This window comes from Canis aureus, chromosome 34 (assembly GCF_053574225.1).
Source record: "Canis aureus isolate CA01 chromosome 34, VMU_Caureus_v.1.0, whole genome shotgun sequence".
Taxonomy (NCBI): Eukaryota; Metazoa; Chordata; class Mammalia; order Carnivora; family Canidae; genus Canis; species Canis aureus.
Genome location: NC_135644.1, coordinates 22108684 through 22134636, shown reverse-complemented (window position 1 = coordinate 22134636; position 25953 = coordinate 22108684). Strand labels below are relative to the sequence as shown.

General features: G+C 34.9%; 1 long non-coding RNA gene across 3 annotated transcripts in view; it reads right to left on the bottom strand.

Moving 5' to 3' along the window:
- The window catches only part of LOC144304840 (uncharacterized), a 261780-nt gene that overhangs the window by 144437 nt on the left and 91390 nt on the right, over positions 1-25953 (bottom strand). For 2 of the 3 annotated variants that reach the window (XR_013371828.1, XR_013371830.1), the window contains one exon: positions 23560-23636. This is a non-coding gene — a long non-coding RNA (uncharacterized LOC144304840). Of the gene's footprint in view, positions 1-8676; positions 8735-23559; positions 23637-25953 lie in introns of all 3 variants that reach the window. The other variant, XR_013371829.1, reaches the window with a different exon arrangement.

Genomic DNA, 25953 nt, shown 5'->3' with positions numbered 1-25953 from the left:
ATGAAATGTTCTATTCTGCTTTATTGAGTAATCCAAATGTCCACAAAGTGAAATATTCTGGATGAATGTTGGTTTTATAGCCATTGCCACTTATATGGTAGCCTGACAAGATGATTTTAGAATAGATGCTCCTCCCAAAGTCATTTTATATGGAATCTTCGTCAGTTTGAAGGTTGATTCCCAAGAATAGGCATCAGGCAGAGATAAATGATAGATGAAGAAATAGAAATATCATATATACGTGTACATATACATATATATGTGTGTATATGTGTATATGGCTCATAGTGAAAGAGTCTTGTAATACTTGATATAAACATGCAAGTGGAAGAGGACAAAGAGAAGTGGCTTCTTTGGTATGACTGCAGTCCACAGCCTCCTACATTGAAATCATCACTGCCCATCTCAATGTCATGATAGATGACATCGATCTTGTTGAACCTCGAAACTGTGAAAGGGAAAACGACTTCCCTGTAATCATGCAGGAAGACGATCTCCTTCATGTAAGAGACTATAGACTGCAGAAGTACTATATTCTGTGTACATCTGTGGTTTGCTTTTGGAGTGTCTACGTCCCCGTCACCAGAAACCCATTTGAGGATTCTGTGGTTTCAGGGAAGCAAATGTGATCTAGCCTAAACCGAGCAGAACAGGTCATCTCCCTAACCAAAGTGATTGATTCAGGGGGCAGTCAGCAGCTTCCACCGGCTCATTCAGAGTGAGTCTCAAGACTTTTGCAAGAAATACTGAGACCAAGCCACTTTTTTTTTTTCTCTTGCTGAATGTGAATAAGGAAGCATTTTCCTCTGACGCGGCTGGCATCCATCTTGGGAAAAGAGAGCATTGAGACTGAAGGAAACTGGGTTCTTAGTGACATCATTGAACCAATAAATCAAGCCTTGCCTGAAGCAAGTGCTATTTCTAGTCTTTTTAATTATGTGAGCCACTAAATTATTTTTATTGTTTCCACCAGTTTAGGTTAGGGTGATACTTGCAGCTAAAGGCATCCTAAATAATACAACTTTTCTGAATTTTTTAAAAAAAGGGGTTAGTTTAGCTCAATTGTCAGGAACACAGACTCTGTAGCTAAATTGACTGGGTTTGAATCTCTGATTTGTACAAGGTTTAGTTCACTAGCTTTACTAGGTAATGAGGTTTAGTTTAGGTTCTGAGTTTCCTCACCCGAATAAAGGAGATAATAGTAGCACCTTCTTCATAAGGTGGTTGTAGGACTTGGATGAGTCAAAGGGTGTAGAATATGGTTCCTTACACAAAGTATGTGCTCAGTAAGAGTTTGCTATTATTATTAACTACTAAGCTAATGCTATTTGACAAAAATAAAATGAGTTTGTTACATATTCTGTGAAGCCTAAACTTACAGATGGTCTGATGCAGTTGTAGGAAATGATTGGCATCAAGAAATAATAGACATGATTTAACTTCATTCACTAGAAAATCATGTAAGTACAAACAAAATAAACCAAATCCTCCTGGGATCTAACCTATTTTCACTCTTTAACTACATAAAATGCTGCATTAATTCTTTCAAAGTACATGATTACACTTTAGAAACTTGTGTGCTAGTCAACTGTCTGAACTTACCCATTTTTAGCAGCCTGAATCGAATTAAGGAATTAGACTTGTTCCTTAGGCATCTGAAGACACTGGTGTTCAGACTTGTTCACGTGAGAAAAAGGGACACTTGGTAATCAGGATGTTGTTTCCTGAACAACTTAAAATAAAAATGCACTAAACTCCAATAACTCCTGCTTGTAAAACTATCTAAAATAAGCTATGACATAAACAAACAGCAGCAGGCATCTAACATTTAAGGATAACTAGCAGAAGAAAGCTAAAAATTGAAAAAGTCCGAAGCCCTAACTTATTTTCTAGAAACTGGGAAAAAATACCTTCATTTTATTCGAATGGCACGACCCACTCAGCTCTGCTTAAAACACACCAGGAGCATAGTTTTAGAATAATAGCAGAGATAAAAACTGTATACTTAATGTCGTTCTTTACACATAGAGGGCACATAATAAATGTTTTTGATTGGATGACTGGGAGAATCCGGTTTAACATTTATTCTTCACCTAACAACTGCAGCTTGCCAAGTACCCACAGAGATGCTGTGCTTTCGAATATTACACATGGCCCACTGAGTACAATTGTAGCGGTGCCCTTTCATAATATCTTCCATTATAATCTTCTATCAATGCTGAATGAAATATTAAAGTGAAGTATGTGTGCGGTGATTAGTGATCTAGCCTTTCATTTCCTGAAGATTTGGGAGTGATTTGACTACTTGTATCAATCCAAAAGGGGGATTAGCTATTGCAGACTGAAAGAAATCAGTGTACAATATCCGACAGCATTTTCAGCACGTCTTCTGAATAGGAGCAAATCCAAATCATTGTATTTGTAGAAGATAATATTTTTCTGATGTGCTACATTTAGGATCTCTTACATCCTGTGCTTAACATTATAATAAAAGAAAATCTGTGAGCAGTGAGTTCAGCAACTTCAATGTGTTTGTTTCTGACAGATGATGCTCAGCCTCATCATAATTAAGGTAGAACTGAGATAAGTTCCCAGTAAATCGTGCAGACCACCGTAGATTTAAAATTAAAATTAGAGCACAATCTTTTGCTTTTGTTGCTTTATATTACTATGGGAAACTATGAAATCAGGCCACCATTGATCAGAAGATGATTGTTATTTTATCAATATCTGTAATGATCAGAGTGCAAATTTAATTTTCGAATTCCAAATAAAGTTGTTTAGCAACATGTCTTAACACAGGTAATTGAGAGATATTTCAATGGCAGACAGGAGAGGTATGAAGATATGGGGCAGCCAAACACCTCTGGTAGGATTTGGAATCACTATTGCCATAGTAAATTAAAAATCAAATGTAAACTCCAAATGTTATAAAATAGAGACTGTGGAAAGGTGTTCATAGTCAAAGACTCAAACAGGTACTGAGCTATTAAAATTAGGACGAAAGCATTTATTTTATCCTAGCCTGATCTCCAATAAACAACACAATCAGGAAGAGAGCAAAAGTGTGCTCATTTTTGAAAGGATTTTTACTCAAGAAGTACACTCTGAAAGCACACGATGTCAAATGACCTCACGTGTCTCCGAGCTCCAGTTGGATGTAGATTTCATTTGATCTTTTCAATGAATGAACATGGAACCATCTAGTTATTGGGTGAAATCTCTCTGTGTTAATTTAGAGCTATTGACAATGACAGTGATGGATAAACAGAACTGTGTGTGTGCTTGAGTGATTTATTCACTTAGTCTTTACGATACGTAACATTGTGTGTGTCACATGTTGTGAATTTAATATAGTGCTTGTAGGCATTTAGAAGAATTGTTTAAATAATTTAATACAAGTAAAGTATTTAGGACAATGGTTCTCAGCCCTGGCAGCATATTAGTATTACTGGGAGTTTTTAAAACTACTAATGCCTGGGCTGTACCCAAAACCAATTGAATCAGAATCTCTGAAGGTCATCCTCTTGTTCCCAGACTCCAATCCCTAAAGCTTTACATTTTTATTTTTACTTCATATCTGCATCTCTCCCCACTGCTCAAGTCCTTTCACTTCTGGAATTGATGGTTTATAATCAACAAAACCTTTTACTCTCAACTTTTCTCCCAAGCCCTTATAACACATTTTGTAAGTTAGAAAGCGGAGCTTCTCCTTAAGACACTTCACTACCAACTGATGGAACACTGCAAGACTACATGCACAAAGCTGTGAAGTCTGTGCTGAGAAGAAAACCTTCTTAGATGTGGCATTTCTGGGGCGTGCGGGACCCTTTCCTTGCAGGCTTCACAGAAGCCTGGCTTTGCAGACCTCTATCTCACTTCTAGCCCTTTTATGTTTTCTCCCCACTTCCCTGTCCCTTCGAGCCTGAGGTGTGCTAAGTGTTTTCCATGCTCCCCATTGCTGCTTTCAGACGAACCTCCCTCCACTAAAAAAAAAAAAAATTCCAAATTTCGACTCTGTCATTGGACACCACCACACACTTACCAGTCCTTGTTGCTTGGTGTCACTCCTCTTTCCTGGAATATTTTACCTGGCCAGAATGTGACTATTTCTGTCATAATTTCAATTCTCATATAGATTGTTCTTTCTAAAACTCAGGATTTCTGAGTCCCGTAACATCTCCTCCAGGGATCTTAGTTAATTTTCTCACCTCTTAGAATAACTCCTAGACCTCATCATTACTACAGTAACTGCAATCTTTTTCACTGTCTCTCATCCTGTAAGCTTCTCACCTCCCCACTCTCCAGTTTAAAGGTAGGGTCAGGTTTCAACATTACTCCCTTGCATAAAACCCTCAACTCTGCTATTCTTGCTTCATTGTACAACCATGTCAAAATATCAGCCCTGCTTTAAATAAAACTATCCCCTTCATGTAAACCACCAAGGGTGGTTGAGAGAAAGTAGTCATGCTCCGCTGTGTTACTTTACCTTTAGGACCACTAGTCTTAAGTGTGCCCTCGATGCTACCTGCAATCATAACACATTTTCATGATCCATTTATCATCCCATTGCTCTATTCTCCCCCCTTAAACCATTAAATCTCCTCCTCCTTCCTTAATATCAGCTTCTTAGTTATCTAAGAAGATAAAAGTAACAGTGGAGACCATCAAGTTTCCATTACGACAGAATGGATCAACCCATTCTTGTCTGTGCCCATACAATCTGCCTATTCTCAAAACCAAAGACATCTCCATGGTTTGTGCACCAGACAGCAACTCATTTGGCATATTCAAGGTTGTGCTCTAATAATTCTCATCCCTCTCCTATATCATCAATATCCCCTCACTACTGAACCTTTCCCAGCAAAATACAAATTAGTTATAAAATATATTTAATTTGGACTTGAGCTCTAGGTCATATAATAGTAACAATATTTGATTTTCTGACTTAATGCTCATTATATCGTAGTCATGTAAAAAATGACTTTGTTCTTAGAAGATACACTGAAGTAATCAGAAAAGGGGGCATGGTAGCTCTAGTTAACAGCCACTTGGTTCAGAAAAAAAAGTGGAGGGAATGGAAGGATCTGGAGGGAAGGAAGGAGAAGGGAAAGAGGGAATGAGAAGAGGGAGCAAATGAGAGGAGTGAAACACTAGTGAATAAGTAAAGGATATAGGATGTTTCCTGAACCACTTGCAGCTTTTAAGTTTTCTGTAAGTGTGAAATTATATGAAAATAAAACCTTTTAATATAAAAACCTTAGAAAAATGCAAGGAGGTCAACAGATTATTTGTGGTTTGGCTAGACTTTTGTATATGGTTTGTCTAGAATTTATATGGTTTGTCTAGAATTCTCTGCATAATGTAACAAATCACACTATGCTACACAAGGGGTAAATATATACTCCAAACTCTTCAGCAAATATCATAAGTGTTTCTGAGAAGTGTATGGTGCCAAGATCTCCAAGTGCTTGTTTGGTTTTATTATATATACAATAGAAAATATCTAAAAATTCCTACCAACCTAATATACCACTAAAATGAGAATATAAATTCTATAATGCTTAATGTTGTTCATATTCCTCTATTATAATACAATAGAGGCTGACCTTCCAGAACCTTATTTCATCTGAGTCAAAAAGTGGTCCCAGAGATTACCTCTCATAGTAAACCAAGCCAATATGGAATTATTTAAAGGATGAGGATTGCATAGGTGGGTTGGTAGGGAGACTCCCTAAAATATGTCAAAAAGCACAGAATTAATGTCCTGAAGTTCCTAGATTAACAAAATTCAATAAAATATACCTCTATTTTGTAAATGTGTTTAGGGGGCCCAAAAAAATAAATGTATTTCTTGAAGTAATGATAATAATAATTCTAGGATTGACAAGTATTAGAAATCCCTAAGTTTATAAGGGCTGCAGCTGTGGTTGGTAATTCTATGTAAAGATGTATTTTTGCCTTCTATTTTCTTTCATTCAAGCTGGATTTGTGATAATATCTTCCTACTAGTGCATTTTGCATTATATCAACAAATAGGGAAGTCAGAGATGGCTAATAAGTGGTGGGTGTGCCCCACTTACGTACTGCTTGCTCAGCAATGGAGGCCAGTGCTCAGAGTTCGCAGGGCTCCCTGGACCTCATTTCACATTCCTTCCCAGCACAGGATTCTAGGTAGCCACTCATCGGGAGCTGACTGATAGCCATTTAGGTCTCCATAGAAAGTAGAAATCTGCTCTGATGAACACTTAGAAAGCTTAGTTGAATTACATTGATACAATTAAAGTAATCCTTTGTCAGTTTTCTGGGCCCACATTAAGAAGAGATGAGCACTACACTGTAGGATTTGCCATCATAAAACAGTAATTACTACTATCCCAGACTAGGCATGCTCAGAACAGGTTCAAGCATAGGGACGCCTGGGTGGCTCAGTGGTTGAGCGTCTGTCTTTGGCTCGGGGCATGATTCCAGAGTCCCAGGATGCAAGTCTCACATTAAGCTTCCTGCAGGGAGCCTCTACCTGTGTCTCTGCTTCTCTCTGTGTGTCTCTCATGAATAAATAAATAAAATTTTTTTAAAAAGGACAAGTTCAAGCATAAAAGAGACCTCATCTGACTCAACATCCTTATTTTCCAAAGAAGAAAACTGAAGACTAGAAAAATGAACTGACTACAATGAAACCTATACATGTACAAACATAGGGCATGAGATTCCTGCCTTTCTGAGTCCAGCCAAGCACTTTAACCCTTGCGTAATGCAGCCTAAAAAAAATCCTTCCGTGTGTGTGTGTGTGTGTGTGTGTGTGTGTGTGTGTATGGAGAGAGAGAGAGAGAAAGAGAGACAGAAAGAGAGATAGAGAGGAAGGGAGAGAAACAGAGCAGGGAGACAAAGGCGAGGAAGGACAGGAAAGAAAGAAGAAAAAGGAATTATGTAGCCAGGTCTTCATTTTTTGCAGTCATCTTTCCACTGATGAGCTGAATTCACATCAGTAGGACTCAATCATTTGAAAAGAACAGATGGAACGAAATTGCTAATAACACACTTAATCCTCAGGGCATCTGAAGTTTCCTTAGCTAAAGGGTAGCAACCATGGGTATCATGGGAGGTGGTGACACAGTTGAGCAACACTTAAAATCAAAGGTAATATTCTCCCACAGAACAGTGGAAAGGGTTAAAATATAGATATTTCAAGGCAAGTTTCTTTCTCAATCGGACTCAAAAAGTTAGAAGATTTGAAAGCTATTAGAACTATGATAGATGATCCTCTTTCAGACACCTTTCTTTTCTACTGACAAGTTGCTGTTAAAAATTAAAGTAGAAAGAGGCCTCCTTTTTTGCTGCACATTTTTAATGGACCTGAAGCCAAAATAAGTCAGACTAAATTATGGGAGTAAATGACCTCCCGGGAAGTATTATACCAAATTCCAAAGTACTATAAAGACTTTCCTTTGATCTTTTTAGCTTCACAGCCTGAAATTCAAAATCTGTATTTAATTTTAGATTGCATATACCAGCTTTTAAATTTTCTTTCCAAAATGATATATCATTTTAAATGATAGGACACCTTTAACTTGTATTTCCTAAAACTGCTGACTGTCATTTCTTTATTCTTTTCCTCTATAAAAACAGATATAGATATAATTAATTGCAAAAAGTATTTAGGGTTGGGTACTGTAATGGATCAACCATTGACCTACACTTAAGAGATACCGCTTTAAACTCAACCTTCGTTCCTAAGTAAAACGACTCTGACCCAAAGTGAAGTTTTCAGTTCACACCTGAGAAAGGCACTGAATACAGAAAAAAAAAAAGGAAGGCTGGAAAGAGATGAGGCTTTCTAATCTCTGATTTTAGGACTATTTTGGGTAACTGCATTTTATTCTCAAAGCATCTTTTAGCAGGTTGCAAACAGGTGCACTCATTTTCAACGCAGCCCTTCTGTAGTTCCACAAATGCCTTAATCGAGCAGCAGTTCAACAATAATGCATGCCTATAACACCTGTAAATCATTCTACATTCTTAAACAGAGGCCACTCCTATAGAGGGAATCTCTTAAAACTTTTCTGTACACGCTGACTGCAAATGCCTTTGTTAACATGTTTGTGGCGATTAGTGCTACGTCTGCTAAGGTAAAAAAAAATGAATACACAATAATAGTTTGATTTTGTAACTAAGGATCATCAAGCTAGAGGACAAAATTTAAGTATCATTTGTTAATTCAAGTTTAAGCCTAACTGGTGTGGCAGAGATCAAAAACAACAAAAAACATTAAAGTCAGTGTGTCCCACCCAAAAACCAAAAAAAAACTATTCTTTCAGGGTATGGAGCATGCTGGATATTTGAGGACTGATTCCGGGAAATTGACTTTTGCTGTTGCTACTCTAAGTTACTCATATGGCTTTGATCTAAGTTTGACTATTGAGAATTGTATATCCTATCCATATTTACCAAAGTTGTCTTCTACTTACTTTTATTTTAAAGATTTTATTTATTTATTTGACAGAGAGAGAGAGAGCAAACACACACAGTGAGGGGTAGTGGAGAGGGAGAAGCAGGCTCCCAACTGAGCAGGGAGCCCAATTTGGGGCTCGATCCCAGGACTCTGAGATCATGACCTGAGCCAAAGGCAACACTTAACCCACTGAGCGACCCAGGCGCCCCAAGTTTTCTACTTACTTTGATCAGTCTTCTAGGTTCCAATGTGGCCCTGGGAGAGTCAATTAGTTTTCTATGCCTGCTTCCACAATTAGAAAATCATGAGATAAAGAAAAAAAAAAAAAAAGAAAGAAAGAAAGAAAGAAAGAAAGAAAGAAAGAAAGAAAGAAAGAAAGAAAGAAAGAAAGAGAAAATCATGAGATTTTGTTGTAATTATAACCTCAAAAGTAGGCCTAAAAGTCAGATGAGACATACCACCCACCAAGGACCTAAAATTTAAGGAGTCACTCACTCCCAGGGGCATGCAAATATGGGGTTGCTTCTTCTATGACCTTGAGAGGGAGTATGTCCTTAAATTGCATGCCCTTAGTGCTTTATATGTCTCACTCTAGTCCAGACCCTGTTGATGTGAAGTTGATATCGAATTGAGATTTGAAAGGTTTTAAAGACTTGGAAGGATAATGACCCATGTACTTTTAATAGTATTGTTCGCAGAAAGTATCAGAATACAATGTCTCTCCATACCATGGTCAAACAAGGAGCTGGTACTTTATAAATTTCTTACCTTTTAATCAGACAATTTCCAGGAAATCATGACCGCTTGTAAATTTAAAAAATTTTTCTTATTTGGTTTTATTTTTTGGGAGATAGTTTCTCCTTATTTCTCCTAATAGTTCTGGGCAGAGTATAGGAAATAGATTTTGAGGAAAGATTTAATTTACTAAGTCTCTACTTTGCAGTAAAAAATTAAAAAAAAAAAAGACCCTTTTACATTTTACATTTCTTGTACCTCTCTATTCCCATTCACCTTAGGCGTTCTCATGAGCAAGTTCTAGTACAACTGAAATATTCATTCTGAGATTTTTAGCACAAACTCAACATTTAGTACGTTAATTATTTCAGTTGAAAATGTTTGTTGAAATAAAACTATGGGCCGGAAAAAGGGCTAATTTTGGGGGGGTGTATTTTGTTTTGGGGAATTTTTTTGTGCAGCTCATTTCAGATTATCATCCTGAGTAAAGCAATAGAAGTTGAGTAAAACACGAAGAGAGAGACAAAGAAAGATACAGCACTATTTTAAAACAATGGAAAATAACCAAGGCAACCAGAACTTTAGAGACCTATTTTCCTAAGAAAATGGAAAATCATTGAGGTGACCCTAACATTTATCATCATGTTTTCTTTTTAAAGCATTTGCCAATTCACATCAAGGATAATAGAAGTCAATGATACTATTATTAATATGTATAAACAATACTATGATGAAAAGATGGAAAATTTCACCATAGAAAGTAAACCTACAGTAAGAATCATTAGAAATTCTAAAAATAAAAAACAAAAACAAAAGGTGCCACAAAATACCTCACAACTAAAATTAAGATGTCAATATATGGATTTAATAACAGTGGAGCTAAATAGAAAATCCAGAAGGAAACACCAAAGGAAAAAAGAATGAAATATATGTAAAATAGCATAAGAGACAGTGTGTTTGAAGAAAAGGTCTAACATATGTGTAGCTGGAGTCCAAGAAGGAGAAAAGCAATAAAGAAGTGAGAGCAATATTTCAAGAGACATGGGGTAAGAGTTTTTCAAGTAGATACAAGAAGGTCTACTAACTTTAAGAAGGATAATTACAAACAAACAAACAAAATCACACCTAGTTATATAGTATTAAAAGTTAAAATCAAGGACAAAGAGGAACTCTTAAAAGCAAGTTTAAAAAAAGACATTGCCTGCAAAGAAATGATAATAAAAATATTTCACTTTCAACACAAATGAAATCCAGCAGAAAAGAAATGACATCTTTAAGACATCAAAATGAAATTGCTGCCAGTTCACAATATTTATGCAGTGTTTGGCTAACAAATGAGCTTCTCAACAACTTACTCTGGTTGTAGACTCATTTTTTATTTCAAAGAAGAAATTCTTCTTTGAAAGATATTTCATACTAAATTTTCTGATCTTTCTTACTGTTGCTTTCCTGTGAGTTGTGATTGTTGTGTTGAGTGCTTAGTCTGGGAATGTTGATATATATTGTAAATTTTTAGTACAGCCATACTGTTAATGCTAAAAGCCACAATACTTTGTTATCTAATTTGAATACAAAACAAACCATACTCCACTGTGTCTCAAAAGTGTGATACTCAAAGACTACTTTTTTCCTTTTTCTTTTGCCATGGTGGTAGTGGTGGTATGTGTGTGTGTGTGTGTATACACAAGATCCATTTGTATACATGGTGCACTGGTATAAAAAAGTAAAATAAGATATTGCAGCACAGCAATATGTATGACACTTGAAACTCTGATGAGTTAGAGCTGCATCACTGAGATTTTTAGTGCACAAAGCAGCAGTGCAAAGTAGTGGGAACACCATGAATGATCTCTATCACAATGGCTGCCAACTTTCCTGCTGTGCTAGGACAGCAGCCATAGGAAACATAATGAATGAGTGTGGCTATTTTTCAATAAAATTTTCTTTATGGACACAAAATTTAAATTTCATATTATTTTCACATATCTTAAAATGCTGTGTTTTTTTTTTTCTTTTTTTCAGCCATTTACAAATGTAAAAACCAAACTCAATTCACAGATTAAAACAGACTAACAATTAGGTACTGGGGCAGGATTTGGCCCATGAGTCCTACTTTGCCAAGTTCTACTTTAAACAAGAATAAAAGATGGTGGAGTTTTTAAATGAATGCAGAAATAAAGCAGGAAAATGGAGATGAAATATTCTAAAGCCTTTGCATTTTCTGGGAAGTGGCAAAAGTAATAATTTAAGATAGATTCTTAAATGTGTATACTATAATTTATTGAATAACTACTAAAAGATCAATAAAAGAGTGTGTAAATAAAAATCTAATAAAAATCTAACAAAGGAGAAAAATTATATAATAAAAACTACTTGGTTAATAAACAGGCAAGAAAGAAAAGAAAAAATAAGTAGATAGATTTAAGCCACTCAAAATACATAATCAGTTTGAATGTAAATGTCCAATATATATATACACATTCAAATCAAAGAGAATCAGCCCAGACAAGAAATTCAACACAACTATATGCTGTTGATATCTTTTTATATAAGAGAACAGAAATGTTGGAAGTAAAAGAAAAACAAATCAAAACAAAACAAAGGTGAGTAGCTGTTTTAATAAAGTAGATTTAAAATAAAAAAGTATAACTAGAGATTAAGAGAAACATTTTATAATAATTAAGGGGTCAATTCATGTGAAGATATAAAAATCCTAATTTTACATGCATTAATAGGAAATCCTCAATGTATAAAAAGCAAAAACTTGCAGAAACAGAAGAAGAACCAAAAATTCCACAGTCATAGTTTGAGATTTACTCTCAGTAAAGTATGGAACAGGCAAACAAAAAATTAATATATAGAAGTTTTTCAAAATGACAGAGTACCCAATTTTTTTTAAGTTTACTTAGAATATTTAACAAATTGACTTTGTTCTGGAACACAAAGTAACTCTGAACACTTTTTTCCTGAGCACAGTGAAATTAAGATAGATACCAATTACAAACAATACTAGACAATCCCCCCAGATTAGGTAATTGGGCAAATAAAATAGTAAATAATTCAGGGCTCAAAAAAGTCACTATGGAAATTAAATATATATTTTTATGATATGTAGTAATGATCTATGATATGTGATAGTAAGATAGTGACGTATATTAGTGAATATATATTCATATATATCACTTAATATATATGACATTATATATGTGGATATATTATATATTGTGAATATATTGTATTCAAAATATGTGGATTACAGTTGTACCTTTACTTACAGAAAATCTATTACCTAAATGTATATTATAAAAGAAGAAATGTATAAAATAAATTATCTGAATATGATTTTCAATAAGCCAGAAAAAGACAGTTAAGTAAACACAAGGTAATAGAAAAAAGAAAACCTAGTAAAAATTAACTAAATAGAAAACAAATGTGCAATGGAAAAATCAACAAAGCCAAAGGTTTGTTATTTTAAAATAACCATAAAATTTGTAAACTCCTAGAAAGTCTTGATTAAAAAAAAAATACAGTATAGAGAGGGACATGGATATAGAAGGTACAAGTATTACAAATGTAATCATAGGCTTTCATGAATAACATTATGACAACAGGTTGGACTATTTCAGTTAAGCAGGCCAATTCCTGGGGAACAAATCGTTATTTAGGACTTTTGACAATAATTGAGACAAACTCATTTCTCCCAAAATGTTTCTAAAGCCCTATGGAATTAGCAAAAGGCAAATGTTTTAAGGCTCTGGAAAGTACATAAATGTACACAATAATCTGAGAAGCATTTATGCATGAATGATGCTGGGATTTGAGAAAGAAGAATGGAAATTTGTGATTCTATCTTGGGTCAGCTTCCAATACCCCTCCACTTCCAAATTTGTTGGTGAGCCACAACAAGGTGAGCCATGAGAACCAACAGCTTCTGCCAGTCAAAGAGGTCTCACTCAGTTTGGAATGATGGGCAACACCCAACAGCATTGTCAGTTTAAGTTATTTCTTGCAGGCAAGCAAAGGTAAAGGGCTGATGGCTCATTACAGATATGCCATGTTCATGATCAGACATTTCAATATTGTAAAGATGCCAAATCTCCCTAAAATTAAACTGTAAATTCAATGCAATCAAAATCCAATAGGTAATTAAATGAAAATTGACAAGCCGATTTTTATGGAAATGCAAGGGGCCAAAAATAGCAAAGGCAATGAATGTTAAAGAACAAAGCTTTTGGATCTACATTATCAGACACCAAGATTTATTTTAAAAACACAGAAACTAAAATGTGTGTTATTAAAATAGTATAAGAGCATGGAGCCTAGAATCAAATGCATTTACATAGTCACCTGATTTACAACAAGCATTGCAGAATGGAGTGGAAGATCCAAAAGTATTTGGATGTGCAAAAGAGAAAAAAGATACGGATATAGAAATAGATATAGATAGATATAGATGGTATAGGTATAGATCTTGACCTTTATTTCACAGTACCAAAAATACATTCCAGGTGGATCATAAAACTAGATATGAAAAACAAAGTAATAAAGCTAGAAAAGATAGCAGAGAAGAATATCTTTATGATTTGACCTAGGTAAAGTCTTCTTAAATATGTCACAGAGAAAATAACTAAAAAGGAAAGATAAGTTTGGACTTCATTAAAATTAAGAACAATTTACCAGCAAATATATCATTATGAGAGTGAAAAAGCAGACTTTCAAGTAGGAAAAATATATGTAATTATGTATCGATAACAAAAGATAAATGCACAGAATATACACATTATATATATGCATATATATTTAAATACATATATTTAGATCTCAGATCAAATAAGAAAAAAATGGGCAACCAAGTTAAAAATGGGAAAAAGCCATGAATAGACATTTCTAAAAGGTATACCCCCCAAAATAGTGAGTATAACAAAAAATCTTTAATATTTGACATTAAGACAATGGAAATTAAAATCAAAATTACTTATCAATACACATACACGCATACCAGAAAACCAACAATTAAAAATAATAACAATACCAAGTGTTGATAAGGATATATAACAACTGAAACACTTATGCTGCTTATACACACATGCATTCTAGAAATCCACTGAGAGTGTCTACTAAAGCTACGTATGTGCATACCCCATACATAGCAATTGCATTACCACCCAAATTGCACATATACGTGCACCAAGACACATGCAACAATGTTCAAGCAGCATTATTCATCAGGAGTAGAATGGATAACTCTAATTGTCACATCCAGTTTAATGGAAAACTACTCAACAATGAGAATGAACAAACTTTAACAAAATGGATGAATCACAAACAAAATGTTGAGTGGAGAATTTAGACACAAAAGAGTACATACATATATAATGTCCAAAAGAGGTTAATCTATTGTGATAAAAGTTACAATATCATATGTTATCTTTGTGGGGAGCTGGTGGGAAGTTTGATAGGTACTTGTAGCTGTCTTGAGCAAGGCTGGCTGGCATCCACATAATGTTCTATAGTGTGATCTGGATTCATGGATGTGTTTCATTGATCACAGTATTTGTATATTTTTGGAATATATATTTCCTTAATAAAGTATACATACACACATACATATAGACATATGGTGAGACATAGACACATAAAAACATAGTTTTACACATATATACATATACACATATGTATGTGTGTGCATATGTATGCATGTGTATATAAATTCATGAGTTCATATACACTCAATGGAATTGCAAGCTAAAAAGTTCCTATCAAGATGCTTTGATAAGTAGTACAGGGGTAAGTGTGCAAGGAGGAATTACTTGGCCAAGGAAATTTTATCTGAGAATCTATCTTTTAAGCTGAGACTTTTAAAATGAGGAAAAGCCGTGCTGGTGAAAAATTGGACTTAACCTTCCAGGAATAGGATGCAGAATATAAAGGGTCTGTAAAGTGGGAAAGATTTCATCTTGGTCTGTGAACTGAAAGGAATCCAGCATAACTGAAGGCTAGTTAAAGATGAGGAGAAGGATTAGTGAGAAAAGGAATTTGGCCTACTGGGCCTTGTAGGCTATAATAAGAAATTTGATTTTAAGAAAAAGTGAAAGTCATGGAATGATATTAATGGCATTACATAATCTCACTGTTGTTTTGTTTTGTTTTAATCATTCCAGCTACTTTGTAGATAAAAGACTGAAATGAAAAAATATTGAGGACATTAGTTTTAGTACAAATTAATGAGTAATGTAGGATTATGTAAACTAGGACTTTTAGAGTCATACTTGACTTAGGGAAATGACTTCGCAAAAAGTATTCTCAGTGAGTACTTGTTTTTAATTGTTTTGTTCTGCTTAAATTGTGCAACATAATATAGCATTTCTTTTTCTCAGCACAAAGAGCCTAGGTAGACCAGTTTCTGGTGACAATATATTAATAATAAATCTCAAAATTGCTCTCAATGTTTAAATTTTCAAAATTCAAAAAGTTGGAAGTTCTCATTGGAACTATCCATTATTTCATGAATTAATAAGGCTTTATATTTAAAGGATTATCTTAAATGTGTAGCCTGTGAAACATACTTGATTTCATTAGCCAATGTGGAGAAAGTGTTTTCTCACCTAAAAATAAAGTGTGAAAAAAATCCCATTGTTTCTCCTATTCTTTTTGCACTTTTGACAAAAAGTGTTGGGGGGGGGCATAAATTAATAGATCTTTTCTCCTTTTAAATCTGATGAGGATACATATACTACATGAATGATGTAAATGGTGTAGTTTAAAAAAATCTCAACCTAGATAATTTATTGGTGACTCATTTCGCTACACATTTTAATCATCGAAAATAAAATACTGATAATATGAAACAATAATTTGAATTTCTGTATTTATTTATTTATTAAAGCCATCTTGGAATTTTTTTTTTTTCCTGCAGGATTTTCTTTGTCAGACATTCTGTGTTTTAGCAGTGAGGCTTAAAAAAACAACTTATTAAAAATGAATGGTACTCAATATATTATTTGCCTTTATCATTCTCACTTTCTATTAAAAGGTACAGAATACCTACAGGGTATCTTTATTTAGATAAATAACTGCCAACTCAAATTCAACAGGTCTACAGTACAATCTACGTTCATGTTAAAAACTACCATTTCTATACCAATTAATTGGTAGCCAGATAACTCTTAAAATTATCCAAGTTCAAAACCTTGAAGTTTTCTTTTAGCTTTTGAGACCTAATTGTATCAAACTTACTAGTATTAAATAGTCCTGTATTCTGAACATTTCACAGATCTGTCCCTTTCTCTCCATCCTTATTGCCATGTCTTCAACTTGTTCTCACTGGATCATTCTAATAGCCTCTTGGCTGGCTTTCTAACCCAACTACCATGGTAGCCAGTTTTCAAGATGGACCCCAGTAATTTTCATCCGACAATTAGACCACTTTGTAGTTCCTTCCCATATATTACCAGAGTTGGTCTTGTGACCAGTAAACTATGGAAGAGGTGAAGGTATGTGACTTCTGATATTACATTACAAAAAGATTGCAGCTTTCATCTTGGGAACACTCTCTTTCTTGATTTCTTATTTTCACTTTCATTCCAGGATCACTCCCTCTTGTGGAAATCAGCTGCCATGCTGTGAGAACTTTCAGACAGCCTATGAGGCCCTAATGGCAAAGGATGGAGGTTTCCAGATAATAGCCAGTGAGAAACAAAGGCTTCCCAACAGCTACATGATCAAACTTAGAAAGAGATTTCCCAGTCTCAGGAAGCCTATTGCTCTAGATGATAGCTTGACTGCCATTTTGTGAGAGAATCTGAGCCAGAATGCTCAACTAAGATTCTCTCAGATTTCTGGCCCTAAGAAACTGTGAGATAATAAGTGAATGTCTTCCAAGCTGCTAAATCTGGGGGAATTTTGTCACATAGCATCAGATAACAAATAGGACCTCTACTTCATATATGGCTGCCACTTCCTCCTGTTACCACTCTCCTTAAGTCTCTAGAGGTTTATATTTGTCTGTTGCTTTGAATCCAGATTCCTCTGTTTACATAACTGCATTTTGTCTTATCTGATTCCATCCCATCTAATGTAAGACCTATGAACAACTGAAGTTTTTCCAAATCTAATTGCTCATTCCAATGTTACCCTTTGCTTTCATCGTTCCACCTTCCAGAATGTCTTTTCTTATCTTTCCATATCCAATATCAAGGACCAAGTCCTAACAATTACCACCATAAAGCGTTTTCCAATGGCTCTGTCCTATGTACTGATATATTCCATGGAATTAACTCAAGTTTGGTGTAATTATTCATATAAGTTGATTCATCATAGTTCATTTCTTTAAATCCATTCTCCAGTTCCCCTACCTTCACAATTTTGACCTTCTCCTCCCAGATAACTGCTAATTAATTGAATGTTTAATCCAGTCAACTATTCATCCTTCTAGGAGTTTGCCCCCACAAAGTTAGTTCACAGGAGTATTTTGAAACCAACGTGTTCCTTGTGATCCTAACACTGCTGTTAATATTTCATCTAATTGTGAAAATGTTTAGAAATGTTATCAATACTTTAGAGGAAGAAAAGTGATCAGTAGATTGAAAGTACACAAAGAAAATTTGCAGAAGATACAGCCTAATGGCCTTCTTAACAACACAGGAAACCTCAAATAGTGGAAAATGGAAAAATATCTTAATAAAAATGCCAAAAGATATATTTTCATGCTTTAATACTTAGGCCATGAAAAATTTAGACAGAAAGTAAAAAATAATCAGATAAACTAATAACTATACTGAAGTGACCAGATGATTTTGTCTGTTATGAGGTGTCTCTGATATTGGAAGACATTCACCTTATTAAAATAGTCTCTATTTAACCTTTGGTTTCTCAGTTTATTCCTTGCTAGAATATCTAAGTGTGGTGCCACTGGATTTATGTAATTAGAAAACATGACTGTGGGTCTTTTTTTTTAACAGAACTGTTTTATTAATTTGTGGTTGCCTTTTGAAGGTAAGGCTAAGATTTTATCTTTTTATGTGCTTTATGTTGGTGTGGCATATTTACATGACTGCATTTGTATATTACAACTAGGAAATTCTGAAATAAATAAAAGGAGGAAGACATTTGTATTTCTCTGCACTTGGAGATTTTGGTAGTGAATGAGGAATTTTTCTATAAGGGCCACTAAACACAGATTATGGTACATTATGAAGTTCTAAAATCTGCTCCAAACTATTTTGTATTTCAAAATATCTTGTGGTTGTTGGTTTTTTGTTTGTTTGTTTTTTAATAAAATGACTTACCAGAAAATAAGGCTTTGAAAACTAGAAGATCTATTTCAGGCTAACTATTGTCAAGTATTGTTTTATTATTTATTTTATTTTATTTCAGATTTTATTTATTTATTCATGAGAGACACACAGAGAGAGAGAGAGAGGCAGAGACGCAGGCAGAGGGAGAAGAAGTCTCCATGCAGGAAGCCCGATGTGGGACTCGATCCTGGGACTCTAGGATCACGGCCTGGGCAGAAGGCAAGTGCTAAACTGCTGAGCCACCCAGGGATCCCCAAGTATCTGTTTTAAATGGAAATAACCAATGTCACTATCCAGAGAAATATTTTCTAAATCCATAAAGAGTTTTGAAATTTCTGAAAAAAGAAAACAAAAAAGAATGGAAAGGAGGAACTGAAAATTCCAGGTGACCTTAGGAAAAGCTAGAAGTAACTAATGTATCTCAAGAATGAGTCTGAAATACAACCTTTTCAAAGTGAAATTTTTCCTTAGGTTCCTGAGAGATTTTATGCTCAAAGATCAGTCAAGAGTACTTTTGGTGAATTGAAACTTTAGGAAGACCAAGTGGGCTCAATATTGCTTTATGCTAGATGTTTGGTGATGGACAGGCATGTTGACAATTCATTTATTTCTTTAAAAAATATATAGGGGTGCCTGGGTGGTTTGGTTGCAGTTGAAGCCTCTGCCTTCAGCTCATGTCATGGTCCCCGTGTTCTGGGATCAAGCCCATATCCATCGGTTCCCTCTTCCCTGCTCGTGCTTTCTCTTGCTATCTCTGTCACTATCTCTGTTTCTCTCAAATAAATAAAAACTTTTCAAAAATGTTTATAAAGGGTCTAATCTGTACCAATACATTCCCCTCTTCTCCTGACACTCATGAGGGGTGTGTGTGTGTGTGGGGGGGGTGTATCGTGAGATATTCAAGTATGAGCCAGTACACCATGGTGCACAGAGGCCATGCTTAATCCTACCTGAAAGGCATGAGAGAGGGAGGAGAGGCTTGCTAGGAAAGTTAAGAAATTGAACTGAATACTAAAGAATAAGTAATGACGGGATGAGCACTGGGTGTTATACTATACGTTGGCAAATCGAACTCCAATAAAAAAAATATACATATAAAAAAAAAGAGTGAGTAAGAATTTCTTAGGTGGGAAAGTGGCAAGAGAAGAGTGCTTGCAAAAGGAAAATAGTATGAACAAAGACACAGATGCAAGCAAGAGCATGGCTCCTTCCAAGAAATGGGAATAATTCATTCATATTGGGGTACAAAGTGCAAATGTGTATAATGCAGGGTATAGGGCTGGACAACCAGTCAGGGGCCAATCATTAAGGGAAAAATTCACCATACAAAGACTTCTAACCCTAAAAGTGGTGCAAAGGCCACTAAAATATCTTAACAGAAGGAGCAATGAGATCTGTACTGTGGAAATACGGTTCTGGCTATGAAGATAAATTGGAGTGGAGGTGGCCACTAAAAATAGATTGAATAGTAAAAACAGTCCCAGACAGAAATTATAAAAGCCCGACCTGATGCAATAAATGGAGAAAAAGGTTCAAATTGGAGACCTATGAGGGAAATATAATTAATATCATTTAGTGACCAGCTGGATATACAGACAGTAACTCTAGGTTGACTCCCACATTTTAGAATTGGATGCCAAGAGAAACTTTACTATCCTGAATCAGGTTTTGGCGAACCATGATGAGGAACCAGTTTGCACACTATTCTCTTCATCTGACACTGGTACAATCTGATGAAAATAGCCAGTAGACAACTAGATATTTGGCTTAGACTGTCAAAAAAAAGCCCCAAGTTTAAGCTATAGATTTGGGAGATACCGCAATATAGCTGACAGGTAACACCTTAGAAGTAGATAACATGTCTAAGGAACAGTGGCCAGATTATAGGCACCACTTCAAAATCAACAGGGATGGGACACATGGGTGGCTCAGCAGTTAAGCGTCTGCCTTTGGCTCAGATTGTGATCCCCGGATCCTGGGATTAAGTCCCCCACTGGGCTCCTTGCGGAGCCTGCTTCTCCGTCTGCCTATGTCTCTGCCTCTGTCTCTGTGTCTGTCATGAATAAATAAATAGAATCTTAAAAAAAAATCAACAGGGATAATTTTTCAAGATCTACATATCCAGGCTTTTATACACCAGGCATATTGAATATCCTCCAGTACCTATTCTAACACTTGGGTCAAAATAGATCCTTGGGATGGAATTAATCATTCGATCAGTTGACCAGATGACTGGACCAGAGATGGAGGTACTGATGTGCATGTGATTGGGTCAATAATAGATCATAAGATGTATCAACGGAGGGTTGGGAAGAAAGGAAGCTAAATGGCAAGGTGCTTGTAGTGAAGGTGGGAAGTATACTGGGAAGTGAAGAAAAAGGAGAAAGTAGAAATAGTCACTCTTTCAAGAAGTTTAACCCTGAAGGGAAAGAGAGAGATAAGTTGGTAGAAAGAATTTCAGAGAGGGGCACACATATCTGACTATGTCTATAGGCTGAGAGATGAAAGATGCCAATCAAACTTAGTCTACAGTAACCATTGACTCTTGAGGGAAAACTAAATGGAGAAGTATTTTCAGGAGCTGGCATTCTAGCTCCTCAATTGCCCAATAGCCAGTCATATTGAAGTTTATTATTTGGTTGGCATCTTGTGCCTATTGCCTAGTGATTTATTTTCCCCATAACAACACAACTGAAAATCATCACATAAATTTTAGAAGGGAATAATTGTGCCAATTCTATGTTTATTCAAAATCTCCACTAGATTCTTTTTTTCTTGAAAGTTTCTCTATCTCTCCCACACATATAGCAGCTGAATTTTATACTTCCCCTTAAATTCTTGAGGGCAAGGAGAGAGGTCAAGAGAAATGGGGATGGGGGTGACCAAACAGTTCTTTAACTTTTCAGATTACAAGCATCAGCAGGAAAATCTGATATTTTGCTCCAGGAAAAAAACGAAGGAAGAGGAAGAGAAAGAAGAAAGGTGTAGGAGAGTAGTACAATAAACAGACTGTTTTCCGACTCACATATTTTCTCAAATAGCCTAGAAATGATCAAATTCAAATAAAAAGAAACCTTGATACACATTATCTGTATCGAGACCTGTTTTTTGCTTTGAGATAAAAAATAATTATACCCTCATTTCTGAAAATCATATTTCAAAGAGAGTAACAATGTGAATTCTTTTTTTTATATATTTTTTAACAATGTGAATTCTTAAAGCCAAACATCATTACCAAAGTGAATGGATAATGATTAAATACATTCATAAAGGAAAATGAACATTTCAAACCACTTTTTAAATTAATGAAAGTGAGAGAAAACATTTAAAACATTATTTATTTCAGTTTTTAACTTTCTAGGAATCTTTTAAGGTTCCTGAACCAAAACTTTGACCTAATTGTATAAGATTATTTACCTATTCTCTACACAAAATTTTTGAGACTTGTGACGAACTGGGAAGTGATTAATATTTTAGGTTGTCTGCATTTTCATTGAAAGGGGAAAACATCATCACTTATGATACAGTTTAAAAAACAGGATCAAGTTACAGTCAAAGAATCCCTAATCCCTTCCACAGGTGTATTTACTGGATTGTTTGTGTGTCTAGCAACTGGCATTGATAAGTCAGAGGTCTGGTTGCCCCATGTTGCATGAATGTATTGTCTGTGTTTTCCATTAGCATTAATGGGTCTTATGTATGCAAAGGAAGAAAAGAACAGACTCTATCTATGATTAATAACAACAGTGTTTTCCACCCTGGTGCAGGCTTCCTTGGAAAGCAGCAGATTTTATCATCTACTTCAACAAACTAGACCCCATATACAGGACAGGTAGTGATACATTGCATCTACATAGTGCAGAGTTAAAAACAGATTTGCAAAGGTGAATTAAATTTTCTTCTAGACCTGGTAGTTGCAAACCTTGTCAGTAGCTCAGATTTGTTCAGATTTTAACATTACGGTTACTAAACTGAGCCCTCCCTACGTTCTGAGGCACTGGGTATCTTCTGCACTCACCAATTAACACTCCTGATGAGTGTTTTGGTTTCTTTTTTTCGTGGGGGATGGGAGGACAGGCAGAGAAAAGGATGTGTATTCAGCCCATGGTAACTTCAATTAGTTGCCAACTAAAGATTTTATCCTAGTAGCAAAACCAGGAGAAAAAAAAATCTTTTAAATTAATTTGAAGATGCCTACATTTCTAGAATGGCATTGCTTTAACAGGGCTATGCAAATGAGTCCAATTTAGCATCTTGTATTCAGCTGGAAACCATTGCTAAATGATCAGGATAGCCAGTCACAGATATTAAAATGAATTATATCTAATCTGAATTTTAGTCACGCTACATTAACTAATAGAAAGTTATTAACATTTCAAGAGAAAAAAAGCTTTTGCCTGCAAAATTAACAGTGGCTGAGATGTGACCTGTGAGCCATGAAGCCTGATCACTGTAATGACAGTGTAATGGCATATTTACATTAAAATCTCTGCAGCTAATATGGGATTCAGAATTGGACGGTAAGTCGAGGATTATTTAGTCTGGCCTGTTGGCCTTTCTCTAAGTAGTTTTTTTTTTTTTTTTTACTTCAATACAAATCTGAAACTTTTCATTTCATGACTATTTATGTGACCAGTTTCTATAGCTCAGTCTCTCCATCTTTACATGACTAATTTTTGCTTTCATTTTCTCTCTTCTTTTTCAATACATTTCTTTCGGGATAGCTGTGTCTTTCCTTGTTTCTCTTGTTTTCTTTCTTCTTTTGGGTTGGATGAACTTCAGGAAACTGGGGTTCAATTGCAAACCACTGGGGAGAAAGGGAGCGGCTTCTTCATTTTTGCTATTTGGCTTCCAAAATTAGGCCATTTTGATGTTTTTCATGTTATGCTTTCATGATGCATACGAAAGAATGCGGTTTTACAACAAACACTGGTTTGAAATGAGTAACAGTGTAACTATTCTTATTAATCTCTAGAAATGGGGGAGAGTTTCCTGTTATCAGGTTGTTTTCCCAATAGCCAGTTTAGAAGTTAGAGATTCAACAATTCATTTGCATAATCTACAGCATTCATTTACCTTGAGGATTCAGGTCATTTCTGTTTCCTTCTTTTCTTTTGTCTTGCTCTCTTTTTAATTGAAGAGAATAAAAGAGACTGAAATAAAATAATAGGAAGAAAAATAATAAGAAGAATCAAACTGTGCATTAATTTTGTAATTTATAGGCGTTTAGACTTGAAAGAATCCTTGTTTTAAAAAAAGAAATCATCTAGAGAGTGGCATAAAAATCTAGATTGCAGAGTGATAAGTTCATAAGTTCTCAAATGTGTCAGCTGTAGACTAGTTTATATTTTAACCTGTCAAATTTGCAAATATTGGACTCTAAACAGAACTTTGATAATGAAATATAATGGAGAGGCATTTATCTTTTTTAAAAGGACAGAGAACAAAAGACAAATAATGGGTTCTTTTAATGCAGTTAATGTTTGACACTTAGATTTTTTGCTACAGTTCTGTTTCAAAGATTAATTCAATCCATTCTTCTCTAATCATAACAACAAATAAAGCAGGTACATATTTCTAAACTGTAACTTCTAACAATTTCGTATTTTATTTCTTTCTCCATCCTCAAAGAGGGTGTTATCAGATATCTCTGCCTTCCTTGGATTTTTTTTTTAAGTCTTCTAAAACATAACTTTATCTGGAGGCAAATTATCCCATTTGCACTGCGAATTCATGCACAAAGATATTTCAGAACAGACGCGTGTCAACCACAAAGGACATCACGATAAAAATGCCACCTCAATTCCATTTCCCAATTAGAAGAAGAGTATCAATACAGTGACATTGGTTTGACTGACACGAATCTATGCTAAATATCTGCTAGGCTCATATTTATAATAAATCCAGATAATGCATTTGTACTAAAACCAAAGCTTCAGTCCATTTCTTGGATCTTTATTAAAAATAGGCATATTACAAACATTGATTGAAGAAATAACTAGAAATTTGATCTGATGTAATATGATGCAAATTAAGTTTAAACAGTTTGAACTTTATTTGATATTTCTGAATGTATTGCAGTATTTTGAATGTTTTTATAAGAAGTGAAAGCGCTAGGCTAAAATGTACTGACAGCCAGCCTCCAATTTTTCTTCTGAAGCCCATCTCTTTCGTTTCCCCATTGACTAAGGATATTTATTCTGCATGTTTATAGGAAATATACAGAACCTACCCAGTTTTGAGTATAAATACTAATCATATAAAAGCTGACTGTTTAAATTGAATCACAGGATGTCATTAAAAGAGTAGTCTTTCAAATTTTTGGATACTTAGCAATACCCTAAATATGCCAAGATTCGTATTAGATATTTATTTTCTAAATGTGTTAGATATGTGATCATGTTTTAAAAATTAACAGTATAAATGCTGAAAAACAAAAAGTTATAAAGTGTCTTTTTTTTCCCATAATAAGCCATAAATGTCTGCAGTGTGAAAAGTCGATTATAAACTTTAAAATAGGTTTAAAATAGATATACACAACTTTCTTGGCTATGCATTAATAAAACTGCTTAAACCAGGGCATGATCCTGGAGACCTGGGATCGAGTCCCACGTCGGGCTCCCTGCATGGAGCCTGCTTCTCCCTCTGCCTGTGTCTCTGCCTCTCTCTCTCTCTTTCCCTCATGAATAAATAAAATCTTTAAAATAAATAAATAAATAAACAAACAAACAAATAAATAAATAAATAAAACTGCTTAAAGGACACAATATTCAGACTTAAATGTGCTGTGCTTATTCTTAGAGGCAAGAAGGAACACTGCTCAAAATATTTTTTCTCCTATAATTTTAAGATTTTTATTTTGAAAGGAAGAATAGACTGTCTTTTAAAATGGGCCCAGGAGTTTCAAATGGGAGATAGGAGAGTGGTGGCCTGTGAGAATATTGGTGATGTGGAGGGAAGGTGACAAAAATGTCCTGTTATATTCTTGGCCAAAAACATCATCGGTATCACTTATTTTACATTCAAAGTGAATACACTAAAAAAAAAAAAAAATGGATACACTAATTTTCATTTCTCTTTGTCTTAAGTTTTCTTGCCTGCTCCGTGGCTTATGGATTGACAGTTTTGACAAGCAAATGTGGTGTAAAATGCATAGGATAGTCCGTTTAAAACACATAAATTGCTATGCAAGTCTAATAATTGATCTTTAATTGTAATCATTAAATCAGGAAGTGTCTATCCTCCTGCATTATTCGATTATCTCAACAAATTCTGAGCCCATGAAGTTAATCTTACGTGAGTAGATATGAGTAACCAGACTTATTTTTTTTCTGAAAACTTTTTGTTGCTCACATATAGAAAGACTATAATGCACGTATGGTATTAACACAATAAGGCATACATCGTGGATGACATTACACAGGAACACACACACACACACACACTAGTTACACTGTGAAAAAACTAGGT